The following is an 18,738-nucleotide window of genomic DNA, read 5'->3' as shown; positions in this document are numbered from 1 at the left end:
ATAATGAAAAATTGGCAGACTGCACAAAAACCCCACCTAAATATGTACCTTGGCAGTGGTTCCGAATTCCTCTTGGACTCATGTTTTTGTTGAAAGCAGTTGTGCGGTTGCTTTCTGGATCAGTACCATGGTACAGTCTGATAAGAAACTCCAAAATATCCATCAAAAGGTTCTGTTCTTTTGCACAAAATTGGAGACATAAAAGGGCTCTTGTCCAGACACTGGCTGCATTGCTGAAAAAAAATGCTTTGTTTTCTTTTCCTAAAATAATTCATTTTTACTAGTCACCTTTGATCAGTGTCTGAATGTATAATCATGAGATTAAAAAAGCTTATGTAAACAGAGAGAAGTAGGAGTGGTAGCTGATATCTGGCTGTGAAAGAGTGGCATCTCTGTTTTCAACTCTGCTTGGTGTTACAGCTTGTAATGTTTTTATCCCTTCAATGGCTGAAAGTCTCACTGTTAGGACAGTGAAAGGTAATAAATAAATAATGATAGTGCTGTAGTATTCACCCTGGAGCCAGGCATCCTGCTGACTTTATTAGGTAACCATAAAATAGACAGCCTGGTCCTGGATTTGGGTTAATTATTTCCCTGTGTTAAAATTTTAGAAGGAGCAGGGGTCAGATTGCTTTTACAATTACTTACTGTGCTTAGTCTGACAAAAAAACAATCTGAGGGAATAAGCTGTATGGGCTCACATAGTTACCCCTGTTCAGATAGGATACTAAATTATAAAATTTGTTTGAGGGAGAATGATGCATAAAGCACTAAAATCATGCCTCCAGCTTAGTGCCCTCTCCCTGATCATGATTTATTTATTTCTATATTTTTTTATTAGGGCTCATAGTAGCTCTGCTCTGCCATCTTGGTCAGATGCAATGAAATATTTTCTGAAACTGACGTGAAAAGGAGTTAAATGGGCAAATGACAAAAACTGCTTTATTTTTTTGTCGTAGCCAGAGCACAGTAAGATGAGGGGTAAAGACTACTTTCGATAAACCCTAGGCTAGGCAAAAAGAAACAATGTTTCATTTAGGAGTCAAATTGCAGTAGATCTCAAATTGTTGGGAAAACACAGAACTTAAACTATTTTTGGTCAGTGAGGAGTTTAGTACACATGCAAGAAACAAACCATAATAGAATACACTAGTGTTCAGTAACTATACATAACAAGTGGCCATATATTTATCATAAATGAATAAATGTGGAATATCTAATTAAGACACATTTACTAACTGTATGTTCAATATGAACTCAATAGGAAATCACACTGAATTAAATTGCATTGGAATTAAAGGCGTGTACTGTATTACCACTAACTCTTAGGTCTTGTAATATAGGAAGATGCTCATGTGTGGTCCTCTATAATAGCACTTCATCTCACCTCACAACTTCACAACACATTTCAGTTATTAGCTTGTCCATCACTTTAATACTATAGCCAGTCACCAAGCGGTCTACATCATTAATTACACAGAACCCCACAAAAACTTTAAAAGTGCAATTTTCCTGTTAAGAGACACAAGAGATGGGAGGGCTGATATTACTTACACTTCAGAAGACTGGCCTGTCTCATGTTGAAGATTGTTTCTCATGTAGCCTGAAACAGGACTGTAGGCAGAGGTTGCATTTAATAGTACAAGGGTATTCTCTTTCTCTCTAAAATACTTGCAGGATTGCTTCTGGTTTCCACTAATGTGAATTCACATTTTCAAATGAAGGCATTTTTCCACTCTTGAAGCAAAAGCCATTAACCTGGATTTAACTCTTGCAAGCCCTGTTTCTTAGGAATATAATAGTGAGTGACTTTCTGAACTAACCCCTGACTGCCCTTGGATGTAATTAGATCCACAGGGAAATCATAGGTCACTTATTGCAGCGGTGTAGGATGTCAATCTATGTACTGTGGGGATGAGGCGTCTGGGTAGCAGAGCTTTTACATAATTAAGCTCCTAAATTAAGGTCTTTGTTGCTAGAATGTATTGACCCGTCCTTTCAGTGTTTCCCTTTCTCTCGGTTTTACACTTAGAAGACTCAACCTGGTCTGGCCTAGTTTCGGCTACATCCTTTTTATTTCTGCGAGGTGTCAGGAAAGTCCTTGTGCAATCCTTAAATTAATGTGAAAGCTTACTGAATTGTTTATAAGAAACATTTTCCCCTGCAGTGCTTGTCTGACAACCCCACGTGGTGGCGCACAACTAATGGAGTACCACTGGGGCAGTTTCAGCCAGGTCCTCTTGGGTCCACTTGCAACTGACCAGGAATCTTCAGGCTTGCAAGGATGTCAGAAACAGACATACTGTATCACTCCTCCAGTCAATCCTAACTCTCCCGGCCGGACCTGGGGAGCCAGAATGGATGCACAGGTGGGCACACTGGTACTGCAGGAGTTGAGTCTTCTCGTCTCCTTCACTCCTGAGAGGGTTCAGAAGGCGTGTCGAGTTTAAAATCATTGGCAATTCCATGTGGGGAGGGGGTACAATAAAAAGAGGTGGCTTAAATGTTGGTCACATTCCTTTTCCAGGCGTTTTGTTACCTAATGTCAACTTTAAACAAATCAGCAGACCTCCGTGTTCTCATTTCTTGTCATATATTTTGTTCTGACGTAAGTTCATAGATTGTGGATCTCAGTGTTGAATGAAGTTATAAATGTACAGGTGAATGCCTCTGACGCAATACATCTCAAGAAGAGAGATGTTAGGAGACATTTAGGAAACGCTAAGTAACGCTAAGTGAAGCTAGGCTTTCACTCAGGCCTTTATTACCGTAGAGCTCTCAACACCAGAACAGAAATGATGTCTTGGATCTGTACGGATGATCTGAAGTACCATCCTGCTGGAACTGCACTGAGTCATAATTTGTATAATCATCCAGAACTCAACTTCAAACACGAAGCTCTGTGAGAGTCTGGTAAGGTGGCAACAAACAGGGCATCTGAGACATACCACACTTGTTTTATGTAGACAAGCGTAGGGGTTTGCATGCAGATAGCAAAAACATTAACTATAAACACAAAATAGGAAACGCTGAAAGAAACGGGTACTTATAGAAAAGACTGTTTATGTTGACAGATTGTTGACGTACACTAGAAGCTTTAAAAAAGCAAACAAGATAAAATAAAAGCTTTAGTATAGAACGTAAATCAAGGTAATGTTATGTAAAAATTGTCTAACGCACTAGTATGTCCTCATTTAGAATATTGTCTACAATTTTTGTTACCATGTTCATAGTAAAGGTCTTTCTGCTCTTCTTGATTCAGTCCAGAGAAGAGTTCACATTCTAGTGTGTAAGGGGCTGTCCTACACGGATAGGCTGAAGGAACTGAACCTTTTCACTCTTAAATGGCTTGAATAGAAAGATGTGAGAGGATTTGATAGAAAAATTAAACGAATAAACATGAACCAGGGGACACAAGTGGAATCTACATGCACATGCATTTAAAACTGGGAACAGATGGCCCTTCTTTATCCAAAGAGTGGTTGGAGTATGCAAAAGACTGCCCAGATACCCCAGCTTCTTTCAAGAAATGGGTGAGCGAGATCCTTGGATCAACTAACTCCTAACTACCAAATGAATTAAACTTGCCAAATGGCTTCTCATTTGTAACTATTCTATTTTTTTTATAAATCACGCTATATATTATAAATTATGCTATATCTATTTCTTATCTTTCACCACAGTATCTTTAATATAACATGGAAAAAAATCAAAATGATTCTTCTTAAGTTTTTGAAATATTTTTTGCTATGATATAGAACCTGTTCCTCAGACCAGCTGACTCTGGTTTGTTTTGGAAGCCACTTAAACACATAACTGGGAGCAGAATATTCTAAGAAACCCACCTGCAATAAGACAGACACCAACAGGAACAAAGTGGTTGTGGTATTCCTTAAATGAGTTAATGAAATGAGAATAAAATTCAGGAAAAGACAATGTCGTGTTTCAGACACTTGGCATTGTACAATACTCCAATAGCTCAGAAGTAATTTTTCCAAGAGAATGAGAAAGAGAGAGGGAGAGGGAGGAGGAAAAATGTCTTGGTTTTCCACCATACAGTATTTCCTTAAATGCAGTTTTGCTGGATTTCCCAAGGGAAGCTTGAGGGTTAAAAAGGCCTGGCATTGCAGAGTGTGTTTGGAAAACAAGGCTGACATTGCATTCCGCTGGCTCCAGCTTGACTCCATCCTGCTGGTAAGAGAGGACAGAGACCACTAAAAGCTTCCTCCTCACTTCATAACAAACAGCAAGAGGCCAGGCCCTCGGGCTTTCCTGTGTCCCACACGCATCCCACAAATAAACACAATCGCCTTTTTTTCTCCTGATGGAAAAAAAGAAATCACGACTTAAATTAAGAGTGCACAATTTAGAGTTAGTAAACACTGCTTGCTTGCTCTCGCTTACTCCTCCCTTTGCCCTCTCTCTTTCTGTATCTCCACATCTCTGCCTCTTAGCTTTCCTGTCCTCCTTTATTCTCATGTTGCTGTCGACCACTCTCCCCCCACACCCTTCTTCTCATCATCTGGTTTCATTCTGGATTGATTTAATTTAATGCAATCATCTGCGATTCACATCTCACTGTCAAATAGTCACACGAGATGTACTCATTTGTATTTCAGTCTTGAATGTAAGATATTGCCCAGCTGACATCTAGCAAAGGGTAGAATGAAAGCCTCTACTAAAGAAGGCATGTCTCAAAAAATATGTAGAAGGCTTTGTTCTAAAACATACTGCGTTTTCGTTTGTTTTTTTTTATTCCTTGTTCATCCAAAATCTTTGCAAACCAGTTTATCAAACCAGGGTTCCTCAGGGTTCTGTGTTAGGTCCTCCTGTGTTTACTATATGTATGTCTTCAACAGTTTAGCTTTTACTTTACAAGTTCTGAAGTTTGAATCTTTTTTTTTACTGAGAATGCTGTAGTTATTTCTAGCAAGGCTTAAAGTGGTTCACTATCTCAAGACAGACGGTTCTGTAGGGGATTATGAAAAGTCACAAAATCAGTTAAAGGGGTGCAGTGGTACTGTAGGCATTTTGAAAAAAATCTGACTTTGTTTCATAAAGCTCTTGATAAAATAGTGTGACAAGCCTTTTTGGTATGAACAAAAGAGGCTGGGCTAGCAGTTACTGGCTGACTTGTGCGAACACTTTAGGAATATTAATGGGCAGTAAACAAAATAACTGCCGCATTAACCTTTAACACCACTGTAGAAATAGCCTTGGTAAATTAGACTACACCCTGAGACTGTGGCTGTCTTCCAGGCAGCAGTGTTGGGACTGGTCCTTCATAGTCATGTCAAGTGAAGCTGGTAGAGGGGGAAGGTCACAGTCACTGGAGATCAAGAACAGCACAGACCGGATTCCTCCAAAATAGAAAACACAGTGAGTCTAATCTGTAGAGGAAAACTGACAAATTCGTTATCAAGGACAGTCTTAAAAACTGGAATATTCCATCCAGTTATTGTAACTCTATGTATAAATGAGATTTTATTTCCTTTTGAGTATTAAGTATTTCTATTGATCAATATGATAAGAATCAGTTTAATATTTATGTTAGAGATTTTACATACAATTATTCTTAAATTCTCAAGAACTTGTATCTCTTTTATTTAGCACGGAGAGGTTATTTCTTCCGAAATAGTGGCTGACAAGGACTTTTTTCTTAGTTTGGTTTGTTATGGGGTTATAGTGGCCAGACAAGAAATGTGACTGCTGGGGCGCATGTTTCTGACTCATCGGTTGAAGGCAAGAGCAGACCTGACCCCCAAATGTGTCAGTTCGGATAGCCACAAGATGTCATGGAATATTAGCTCCACTGAGCACGTACGGAATGACGCAGTTCACTGCCACCCACATCTCTGCTTCAGCTGTAGGTCCCATATCTGACCCGTTATTAAAGGAATTCTCTAATAATTTGATAGGCTGGTAAATCTCCACACTAAAAGCACATAAAGGAGTGGATCATTTGGAGGGGGCGTGGTGAGGTCTCTTAAGTGAAGCCCTTGCACTTTCCCTCCTGCTTGGGTAATCTGTATGTCCTGAAACTAATTGGCTGTAGATAAAGTGACTGTCATTGACAAATGACCGCAGAGCGCCCAGGCTTTGCAGAGGCCTGCCATTACTCTCTGTGGACCGCGGGTTTCTGGAAAAGAAAACATGCAAGCTGCGCTAATGACTTGTTCACATGTGCAGCATGGAGAAAGAAGGAGAGAGGGGCAGCGGGAGGCAGAAGGGTAGCGCATCCGACAGTGGGGGCATCACACTGCATGCGTGCTCGCACTTCCCTGCCCTTGCTCTGGGGGAGCACTGGAGGAGCCCATGCAGGAAACGTCTCAAGCACACAGCTCGCTGCCAGGAGCAGACATTGTTTGTTTAAAGAAAAGCTCCCCTCCTATTAGCAATCACATTGTTTATGCCTTTGCTAATTTAGGCCAATCGCTGGGTATTATCATATAGTGAAAACTTCCTCTTTCCCTGGTGTTCATTTTCAATACCTCATCTGCATCTGATTTCTTTTGAATTTATTTAATATGTACTGTCAGTTCCTGCATGGGAAGATCACCATCCAGTGGTATTTACTTTAATATTTAATCAGTTTATGTAATACCAGCTTTATTTATTTTTGTACCGCTTGAGGCCCATCGCTACCCCAAGGAGCGTGCAGTTTGCTAAGCAATGGAGAATCACACGTTTTCACCACGTGTTCATGGAGCTCTTAACACCAAAGTCCCTAATCAGACTTTGGATTGTAAGTGGTAACAGTCTTAGGAAAACAATAGTTTTCCGACCTCTGTCAGTTACACTTTTTCTGTTTTCTGCTTCTCAAATCTTGCCAGGTCTGCAGAAGCATATGTACCTACTTTGTTCCTGTAAAAACAGATTCTTCCACCAGAGTGCATGTACCTTGGTGGTCTGTCAAGCCTGCATGTTTTACACTCCTGTTCTCCTGTTTCACGCAGTGATGTAGTTTGAACGAACTCAGAGAGGAAGGGGTAGTGCGAAGATGCCAGCTGAGGCTCCGCTGAAACCTCCTCCTGCTGGTGCTAAACTGGACACACCTGTCTTCATTTGCTGCTTTAGAATCCCCTGGAATTTCATTTCACAGGTGAAAAAGGGGTGCATTTGATTGGCCCTTTGCTAATACGACATTCCACAGGATCAGCAATAAGGATATAACAGCAGTCAGGTGGATAGGATAGGGAGTGTGTCTGCTCTCCTGCAGTTCAGAGAGAGAGGTGGGAGAAAGGTGAATAGAGAGAGTTTAGATAGGAGTAAAATATCTGATCCTGTATTGTGTTTTAACATCAGCAGCCACCCTGCAGTTGTAATTTCCAGATATAGCTTGAAGGGTTTAAGACAGTTAATGAAAGACACCTGCAAGTGTTTTATTGGTTGTGGAGAGGATATGGCTAAGGGATGTTAAATCCAGAGTTAAGTATTTTGTCTCTTGTGTTTGTTGTATTCTCCATAGTCTTAATAGAGTTGTTTGAGTAGTAGATGAATATTACTGGAAACTGGCCACTGAGGCTTAAACTACAGTATGTCAGGTGTGGCAGTAGGTATCCGTCGATATGAGGAATAAATATCTCCCTACTAAAGGGGAAGCCTGGCTGTTATTGAGGGGATGAGCCTGGTTCAGTGTGTCAGGGGGTTCCTATGTGTGTTATGGATAAGTTTGTTTTTTGAAGAAGACTAATGCAGTTTGACAGGAATTGGTCAGTTCTGGCTCCTCCTGGGGGATTACAGAAGACTTGCAGAGTCAATCCATGGGAGATGGATAGGAACAGAAGGTATTTTGTTAGTTGATATCTCTTCACTGGACTGGTTTCTGTGACTGAGCAGGCCACTGGTACATCTTAGGAGCCCAAAGCGGTTCAGCAAGCTGAGAACAGTGACAGACTGCTGAAACACCTACTGCTAATTTTGGTAATATGTTGTCTCTGGGTTACACATTGTGGCAAAGGGGGTTGGCCTTCACCACCTTCAAATTTTAGAGAAACTTTGTGAGGTCTTAATGCTGAACAAGTTGTTTGGATGGCAGATAACTATTTTTGTGTAAAGGATATGAATTGCGTTCCCATATTCAGGATGACACAGCACCCCTGTCAGAAAGAAATGCATTATGTTTTTTTTTTCTGCCAGTAAACAGACTTAATAAGTTCATGCTCACGCTAGGCAAAAATTTGTTATTAATTTGATTTGACTGGTTCAGCCAATGATCCTTTCCTCTGTTTTTTTTTTTTATTGTGACAGATGAGGTTCCTTTGTTTGCCATGGGATCTCTTCCTCTCCTTTGTAGCCTTTTATGTTCTTATATCTGTCAATGCAAGCATACAAGCTCTGGCAGGACTGCTACAGTTTGTAGTTTACAGATTAAGTAAGTTGTCTTATTTGATGTTACTTAGCCAACACATGTGGAAGCTGAACAGACATAATTACAAATTAAATGATTTAGTCATGTGAGACAGAGCCTGTTCTTTGGATATTTGGACAGCTCTTATTTGCTTATGGTGCCTTTTTGCAACAGTATATGTGGAGGTTTAGACCTGCACCTTCTGTTGCAAAAAAAAAAAATGAGAAGGGTGCAAATAATTGCTTACACTTATATCACACTTTTCTGGTCACTCCACTCAAAGTGCTTTACAGGTAAGGGGGACTCCCCTCCACCACCAATTCGTAGCACCAAATGGATGATGGATGCAACGGCAGCCAAAGTGTGCCAGTATACTCACCACAAATCAACCATCAGTGGGGAGGAGAACAGAGTGATAAAGGCAATTCTCAGGTAGCAATAAATAGGAGGTCATGATTGGCAATGGCCAGTGGGAAATTTAGCCAGGACACTGGGGTAACACCCCTACACTTTTTTAGAATCACCCTTTGATTTTATTTTTAATGACCACAAACAGACAGGCCATCAGTTTTGTTTTATCTGAAGAACAGCGTCTTTTTTACAGTATAGTGTCCCTGTCGCTGTACTGGGGCATTGGGATACACCCAACAAACCCCCTACTGGTCCCACTAAAAACTTAGATTTTCCCAGGTCTCCCATGCAGGTACTGGCCAGACTCACACCTGCTTATATTCAGTGGGTAGTCAGTTGTGAGTTGCAGGGTGATAGAACTACTGACAAACAACATTTTTATCCTGATAAGGGTAATAACTTCTGATCTGTTGGCAAATATGACTTATAAAACAAACCCCATAGAAAGACCTAACTAAACCATGTGCCAGCAATATAGATTTCACAAAAAGTTTAGACCATAGGCTTGTATTGGGAATTCTTTGCATGAACTTTACTTTATTGGCAACAGGATGATGGAAAAACAAATACTGGATTTCAAAGTTTGGGAGAAAAGGTTTGAATGATGTAATATCACCACTAAAATACAATTGTTTAGGCAAACATGGTTGGAATAAGAGAGACCATTGGGCAGAGCAAGAAATCAATAAACATGACCGGAAGAGAGAAGAGTATAGATGAGAAGAGGGGGAGAGAGAGTAACAGAGAGATAGGAATGTCCATGAAACCTGAAACAGGAACTGCAGGGAGAGGCAGACCTTTACCAAGTGGAAATTCCTTCATGCATTATTAGTAGCTGCTGCTGTTACATAAATTACACCAAGGCTGAGACCCACAGCAAGAAATCAATTCCTTCCGCAGCTTCTACTAATCAAGTGATTGATTGAATCCAGAAAAGGGGGTGAATGACAGTTCGAGCTGCTGCGCTTATGGAAGCTTCCCTGCAATTGGTCAGAACACATCAGAGGATTGGGACTGTGGCGTTTTCCCATCAGCCCTCACTGCACACACTGATGGTGATGCAACTTCATCTTCACTGAGGTGGGCTATGATTGCACAGAAAATCCTTCAATACAACCCATACCTAGCTCTGTTGTTTCATATGCTGTGTAAAAGGCCTTTCTTAGGTCCCCCTCTGCCACTAAAAACACCTGCACTCCAGAACAGGAGATATTGAACTGGGTGCCCCAAGGTTTTAAAGACTTTCTCTCTCGCCTGGCTGAGGACCTTGAATGACAAACCAATTTCTGCTGGATTATGAAGTAGAGTGAGAGTTCTGGGACTCTGTGGTAGCTTCCCAGTGTAGCTGTTCACTGCTGCAATCACTGATGTTGGGTATTAAAATATGATGGTAAAATATACAAATGAGCACTGCCATGGGAGGAGATGTTCTATGGTGTTTTAGAAATTGAATGCTTAAAATGTTGGCAAGTTAATGCAAGCGATTTCATGTTTGTACAACACATAAGCTCCAAAGTGCAAAGTATTTAGATAAATACATAAGGCGAATCATATTAATGTTTTAAGTTGTACATATCATCATGCTTCCATATTGTTTTACTTTATATTTGGTTTACTTTTGCACATTACGTACTTTCAGAGTTATGAACAACTGAGCTTTTATTGCCTTACCTCCTCATTTATGGTTTTGTTGGAGACAATTTAAAAAATGTTTTTGGGTTCTAGTGAATCTTTGCTCAAAAAGACAAAGCTTTGCAAAGCTGCTATTTTCAGATCATGCTCTTAAACCAATGCAGGCTTCATTAATGAGCGTTATTGTGCACTGTGCCTGGAAAGGAAAGGCAGAGAGTATTTTGCAAAGAGGATATCTACATTTTTCTTTTACCAAATGTTGAACTAATTCCAGAGAATGACAGCTTTAGTATTATGTTCGATTTTCAAGGAATATGCAGTGTATAGACAGTATGAAAAAAATGTATTCATGTGATCCAGGCCACAGAAGGAGACAGGATTCAGAGCTTTGTACTGCAGTACAGAGGTGTCTTTGTCTCAGTGCTGCTGCCTGGCAGGTGCTTTATTCTTGCTGTGAGCTCCTGTATTGAGCTGAGGGCAGGAAGGACTTGCAATCAGGCGGATGTGTACCCTCTCCCAGCTGGCTCCAGGCCCCCCTGGGAAGGCCATTTTAATCAGCAGGCAGGAAGGACATTATTGATCAGGCTCTTATAAAGAAAGGAAATCCTCTTCAAATTAGCCGGACTTTATTAAACTGCTTTGCTGTGTTTTCTGATGCATTTCTTACCAGTGCAAGGAGAAGGGGGAGATGAAGGGACAAATCGAGAGAGTGACAGGGAAAGATCAGTGCAGTAACCTGGCCTCTCTGGAGTACAAGACTATTGTATGAACTTGCAAGTATGCATCGACAGTGACCCACTATGTCTTGCATGTCACTGTGGCTTTAAAACACGGATACTTGCCTCCAGCTGATTCTTGTATCCAGGGCCCCTGCTGTGATTAAGTTGTAAATTTTGAGTCATTGACTCATTGTCACAAAGCTGAAAACATGATTATGCTTCAAACCACATGGACAGAACTATTTGCTATTTGCTAGGGCTACAAGGATGATCTGAGATTAGTGCAAGGACAAAAAGGTTCCCTCTGTGTGTCTTTATTCTAGATTTGAACAAGGAGGCAAACAAGGCTGCTCTAATAGGGATTGACAGAAAGGTCTTGTGTGAGGGGCAGAAGCTAAAACAGTATCTCCCAGGTGTTTGGGAATCAGATAATATCCATGCAATCACTGTGTAGTTGCCATGTAACGTATTCATCAATATTTACTAAGTAATATTACACTAAGTAATCCAAACATAGTTTTACACAAGTGAACTGTAAAGATGATCATGATTGGCCCATTGGCCATAAATGAAAATGTTAGATTTGCTATATAAAATGTTTATTTGTTGCACTATTTAATTAAAATTTCTCTACCTGTGAGAGTGACTTGCATTTGATTTCACTGTCCCATCAGTCAGTCTACCTTAACCACCCTTGCTTTTAAATTTTGCTTGTCCTGCAGTGCACTGACTTACTAAAAATGTTACCACTAAAATCTTGGTTCCTGCTGCCACAATCAACGCAGTGAGACCCAGAGCACAAATCCCACTGATGGAAAAAGGAAACTGACCTTGAGGCTGTTTTCTGATTTCCGCATATCCAAACTGAAAGTCTATTTGAGTCCATGGAAGATAGTGATTGCCAATCTACTGAGCTAGCTTAATGTGTCCACATGAATTTGTGATCCTCGCCAAATTTAGGAATTGTGAGCAGTGAAGGTCAGAGTGTGTCAAAATGATCATGCTCCGTTCAGTCTCCCTCAGACGTTATTTAACCGCAGTTTACAGTATTTCCCTGCCTCCCTCTAGCCATCAGGGACACACTGCCTGACGTTTTGCCAAACTCTATTAAACATACCCCTCCCCAAAGAAGAGAAAAGAGCTTGTGAGACGTCTTGGAATTGTTGCCTGCAAGGTTCAGTCATCGTTCTCTTTTTATTTAATGTGTTCCAGAAAATAAATGAAGGATGGATATTTAATTTAAAAACCTGAAGAAGGGTTGTATTAGAGGTCGAAAACACCAGCTTTTTTACATATCATTGTATGTAACCGAGTTTTTCCACTGTCCTCATTCGATGTGTGTGCTGTATGTGTGAATATATTGATGTATGGTGCTTATATGTACATTTGTTATTGTACAACATTGCTGTTGTAAGACAGGTGACAAGAACTCTGAAAGTAACCTCAGCTCTTTTATGGAGATGCACAATACCATTCACTTAAAAGTATCTTATATATCCTGTTACTTCTCAATTAGCTTAATTTATGAGTTCAAAAATCAATTCCCTGTTAGCTCTTGAGTATTTACAAAACATTAGAACTCCTCTTGAAGTTGAGTCTTACAATACCTATCAGTGTGAGGAATGCTAGTTTCTGTGGAGCAGCCGATAGACTATTGGTGTGCAATTTAACAGGAACATGTTATTTTAGACCCCATTAGCAAAAACTCTATTAAACTGCACGTATCCATAGCAACGGGTTCTTATCAGCTCTTTGGTGCTGTAGGTTACATTGACTGTTCAACTCTGTTCCCTCCACCACAGCAGTTAAATTGTAGCAAGGACCTTGGCTCTGTAAGGCAGGAAAGAATAAGCACCGCAAAGCACAAAGCAGCCCCAGACTGTATTTTTAGTTTTTTGGACAAGTCTTTATCTGAATGTTAATATTTTTTTCCTCATTGAGTTATCACTACTAAAAAGTAACTATATATTATTTTCAAGTATATAGCAGCAAATATGCAAAAGAAAAAAAGCTGATTTTTTCCAAGTACAAAGTTTGCTTTTCACTTTGAGACACAAACCAGAAACTTTTTTTTGGATCTTATCCTGAACTCATTCAACCCCAATGAAAACTGTTTTCATACCCCAGAATTAATTAAAATGTCTAATAATATGGCACCTAGTCAACCACTTTTTAACCACACGGTTTTTAATGCCTAATCTCCTTGCTGCATTCCATTTAATGCCTAAACCTGTGTTTTAGACACGAAAAAGTGGCCACAACAATACAGTCCATTCACCTCCAGAATCCTCACCTTTGTACTCTCTTACAAACAGCCAAGTTACTAAGCAACAAGCCTTGCATAGGCTTTCTTTAAAATATTAAAGCGCACAGTCTAGTAAATGGCTCATATTCTTTCTGCTTGGAAAATTCTACTGAAGTCTTTTATAAATAGCTCGCATCTTTTTGATAAGAATACTGCTATGAAACTCCCCCCAACCACAGCCCCACACTACACCGGCTTCACAGTGCGGTTAAAAATTGCACTTCCTTTGTGATCCTCTGAAATTTGGCACTCCTGTGTTCCTGCAATTGTTTGTGCCACTGGACTTCCTGTAGCAGTTTGATAAATATGAGCTGAAGGTCAATGGACAAACTGGTGTGAGACCCTCTAGGAAATGAACAGAAACAGTTCTCTCCCCATTTTCTGGCTTCTTGTCACCTTCATATTATTAATTTATTTTTCTTCTTCATCTTTCAGCAGTTCTTTTTTCTTCTCAATGAATCTCACATTCGTATTTTCCTTCCAAGTGAGTGTAATGTGTAGAATTTTAAAAGCAGTGTAAGATTACTGATAATGCAATTTATGATTTATTTTTATACAGTGAATGAGTAGTACTGGCTGACATTAGTTTATTGCAACTACCCTGGCATTGCCTTAAAACTATGTAATGAAACATTGAAAATTGATGATCATTTTCTTTTGTGAGCTTTATTCATTATAGAGATTGGGACACACTGTGAATTCTATCCTTCAGAAGTCTGGGAGGACAGTCTGTGTGTGTGAAATTTGCAGTTTTAATTTTGTAATGTTCACACTGATAATTTGGTCCCTATAGTTGACTATTGGGCTTAATTTTACAAGCTGAGTGCCTTATTTAAAAACATTGAATGACAAATATTGACACTGCTGGCTGCTTGTTTTTATTTCAGGATAGACCCTAATCTGGCACTAAATCGAATTCCTTCGCAACTTTTTCCAGGTGTGACTTTTTCAAGAATTCCTTTGCAGGGGCCTGTGAGTGTTGCAAAATGGCAGCACATTGGCCTAGCAATTAGCCTTGCTGCCTCATGCTACATAGGTTTGATTACCATCTAGGGTGTTTTCCATGTGGAGTTTGCATGGTCTGTCTCCTTCTGTGTGGATTTTGTCTGGGTGCTCTATTTTCCTCCCATTTTCCGTATACACGTCGGTTTGCTTAACTGGTGCCTCCAAATTGTCCCTGCATGCTTGAGTGTCTGTGTGACTGAAAATGGAATGACAACTTTCCAGAGACTTGTCCTGCCTTGCTCCTGCGTTTCAAGGAGAGCTTGCAGGTTACCAAGCCTCTTAGGAGAAATTAATGGCTTTCAGATATCAGAAAGATGGACTGTTGCAAAAGTGACCCACACATACAGACCTGAGAGATGTAGCTAGACTGCAGCTAGAACCATTCATACAATTGTCCATCTCCAAGCATGTTGCAGAGCACAGAAAATAATCAAGTGATTTAATAATTTCTGGCTAGAAGAGTAAGTGATTGTGAAAGGTTCGTTTGGTTGCTTGTCTACAATTAAGTAGCGAGCCAATTGCTATATATGGATTTACAAGGCCCCCACCACCACCCAGATGACCTGGATAACTTCTTCTATTTAGTTCTGAGGCTCTGCCAAATGAAATCACTGAATCGTGACTAATTTTGTGAACTGTGTACTGGTTTTGTAATGTGGACTAAAGTCAAATGTCAAAACCTGTAGTCCAGACATTCACAAGGGACAGGAAATCAGATTGCACTGCTTCAAAGCTCTGTACGCCAAGCAGAGAGTGTAGAGGTCAGAGTAATGTGGCTTCTTATTAAAAAAAATGAATTAGTTAAACATTATTGTGGCATATTGTGTCCTGCTCCGGAAGGAGCTTTGCTATACAATGTACTTACCAGGAATGCACTGAAGTTGAGCAAGCTGAAGTTTTAATCCAAGTGGGTGTATTACTTATGGAGGTGTTTTTTTAGCCAAGTTGGTTCAGCTCCAAACTTATTCAGCTGCGGGGGAAGAGCTGGGAAGGTGGAGGGGCTTGTTGTTTTTGTAGCGCAAGTACACTGGTGTGTTTTATGTATTTTAGACGTGGGGGCGCTCTTTTCAAAATGGATTTTATTCCCGTCTTTCTTAAACCCTGAAACATGCAACGCATAATGCAAACATGGCAAAATCGTTGTGTTGTAAAAGAGCAAGAAAGGAAATGCCTGATTTACCCATAAGAAAAGGAACAACAATATATATATATTTTTTTTACGTGTATGGAGGTGGTTTATTAAAGGAATTTGGGAATACTGAAATTTAAAAAAGAGAAATCATTTGCAATTAATTGTGTATCAGACACGCTGTTCACAGAAATAAGAGGAAGATACGAAGATAGGAAGATAAAAAATTGTGGAGAGGCACGAAAAAGGGAAGTGATGTCAGACAGGGGTCCTTTGTTTCAAGCTAGTGATTGGTAAGTTGCCACAGTGTAGTGAATGAGACAATCTGGCTCCATCACAGATTTTTATCATGACTGGCCAAGGCTCAGCAGTAGTTCCTTATTCAGTGCGGAAAGATGGCACTGAGCATGCCCTGTGATGCCCTGTGGAGCCTTCAACCCATTCCAATGTAACTGTGCTACTTAACAAATTTCTGTTTTTTCACTGTTTTTTTGACACATTTTGTTTGCACATATAGCGTGGTGTATTAAGTGATGGGAAAGGGCTCTGTAATTCCCAAAGCTGAAGTCGCTGTTACAGTCCAAAAGAATTTGCACAAACTGGACCTTGAACCAGCATCTTGCAATGGTTCAAAAGTTACCTCCTGAAATCAAAATAATCAGATTCCAAGTTGTCCAGTTCCCAGATGTTCATCATTTTCTTTCTTCAGATATAACAACTGCAACATAGAACACTTTGCCAGATGTTGTAATACTTACAGTACTGGTGTATCATGCAAACACCAAGGAGATATATAGTGTGTTACATGGGTCAGACCCCCTTGGGTTTAGATATCTATTTTCCTTCTTGACAAATTATGTTCTACGTATATATGCATTTACTGTGGTGATATGTACAATTCTGGAAAACAAATGTTTAGTTCAAGGTCAACAAACCATTTGCAAGGTAGAATTGGAAAGGCCCAGATTTCTGGTCTTCACTAACAAGACTTAATTTAGCTAAAATTTCTCTCCACAGCGCTTTCCTACCACAACAATAATAGAATAGCAGAGTTTGAAAACCCTACCACTATAAAAGGAGTCAGTTGTTCCACAGAATTTCTGTCATAGTTTTATTTTTATGAAGGTTTTGTGTCTTTACAAAAAGAATGTTTACAGGCTTTGGCCAAGCCTAGGGGCGTTTCAAAGTTCCCAGAGCCAAAACAAACATCCCCCAATCATAAACTTAGTTTGTGTGCGTGCCCCATTTCCTAGTGTATCCCTGAGTGTGATTGTCATGCCCTCATACAGCTTTTTGAAAAAGTGAGGAAGGGCTGACAAAAACGCCGTCTAAGGCTCCTCTTATAGATCATACAACTGAAAGGTAGGTAGCTCTTCAGATCTCACCTGCATTAAAGAAAACTGAGCCACAAACTCAGTGCTGGAAGCATGTTCTAATAATGTTAGGAAATGAGCTAACCTGCTCAATCGTCTGCTTCTTAGCAGTCACAGATGGATTCACAATCACTATGTGCCTCAGGGCAACAAGCACAGGTGGGGCAAGGAAGGTTGAGGGTTGTGTTCCTGCCAGGTACAACAGAGACTAAAGCTGTTCAAGACAAGTGGAATATTATTTAGAAAGGGAAAAAAAGACATAAAACCCTCTACCCCCACCACCACCCACCCCCTGACCTCCCGCACACCTCCTGACCCTATTTATCACACACGGCAAAACAACACCTGCATCATCGCTCACTTTCACATATTTTTATTTCATAACAGAAGTGGAGATGAATGAAGTTCAAAGTCATACCTGCAGCACCAGCGTGCTCAATATAGTCTTAGTGTGTATCTGGTTGGCTTTTAATAGTCAGAACAGTACGTAGTCAAAAAGCAGAGGAGGTTACAGGCTGTTGTGTGATTAATGACTTGAGTTGTATTTTGCGGCAAACATTTGGAAAGGAATGTGAAAATAATTGTGTTGTTTTTACAATTTCTCTTTTTTTCTGCAAAAAATATTGGGTCCAGGCCTTTTTCTGCATTAGGCTGGAGTGTGGGGTTTTCATTTTTTGGTGTACGAACTTCTTCATCCTAGCGTTAATCCCGCATCAGCAGGGTCCGCTTGTCGGCATGCCTGTCTCCATTTGGTGGTTTGAACCAAATCTTTGATTTGAGCTGATGTTGCCATTAATTACGACCGAGAATACTCTAACTGGCGTGTCGCTCCGCCTGCCGTCGGAGTGGGGGAGGAGAACAAAGCAATGTAGCCAAATCATAGAGGGGGGATTATTAGGAGGCAGGGGAAATTTGGCCAGGACACCGAGGTTACACCCCTACTCTTTTCAAGAAACGCCTGGATTTTTAATGACCACAGAGAGTCAGGACCTCAGTTTTACGTCTCATCCGAAAGACGGCGCTTGTTTTACAGTATAGAGTCCCCATCACTATACTGGGGCAGTAGGACCTCTTCCAGCAGCAACCTTAGTTTTTCCCAGGAGGTCTCCCATCCAGGTACTGACCAGGCTCACACCTGCTTAGCTTCAGTGGGTTGCCAGTTGTAAGTTGCAGGGTGACACGGCTGCTGGCTTTTTTGGTGTATGAACAAAGTTGCCTAAACCTAGAAGGCATATATATAAACATCATTAAGTATAATTTTCATAACCAGAAAGTTTCCCGCTTCCACCTCCAGCTCATAAAAATCATATTGGGATATGATTTAATTGAGAAAGATCACACAGTCTGGTGGAAATAAATGCCAACAAAACAAGCCAAAATAAATATCATATGAGGGGGGCAAACTGCAGAATGATTGGTTTAGATCAAGAACTAGTTTCACAAAACACAAAGTGAATCTTTGGCACAGCTATCTGAGGTGTCCTGCACCTCTTCTGAATGCTGACAGACTACACATTACCAGGAATGGGTCTCTCCTAAACACATAGTATGTTTCTTAGTACATTGCCAAGGTCTGGTTATATTTGCACAAGTACCAGTCCTCAAGGTCAAACCATACTATTGGAGTTGCTCCTGGAGCAGGGCCATTCTAATCTAGGCACTATATCCAAGCTAAACAGTTTTTTCAGAAGTGGGGATGTCTGTAGTCTGGGCTGAGGATTTTCTGTAATTTAGCCAGACAAATAAGTGCACAAAAATGCTCACACATATAGGTCTATGAAATCCTAATGTAACAGACAATGTGGTAAATGAAT

This window comes from Atractosteus spatula, chromosome 14 (genome assembly GCF_055471065.1).
Source record: "Atractosteus spatula isolate fAtrSpa1 chromosome 14, fAtrSpa1.hap1, whole genome shotgun sequence".
NCBI classification, from domain to species: Eukaryota; Metazoa; Chordata; class Actinopteri; order Semionotiformes; family Lepisosteidae; genus Atractosteus; species Atractosteus spatula.
The sequence above is the reverse complement of the archived record's forward strand: the minus strand, read 5'-3'. Positions refer to the sequence as shown.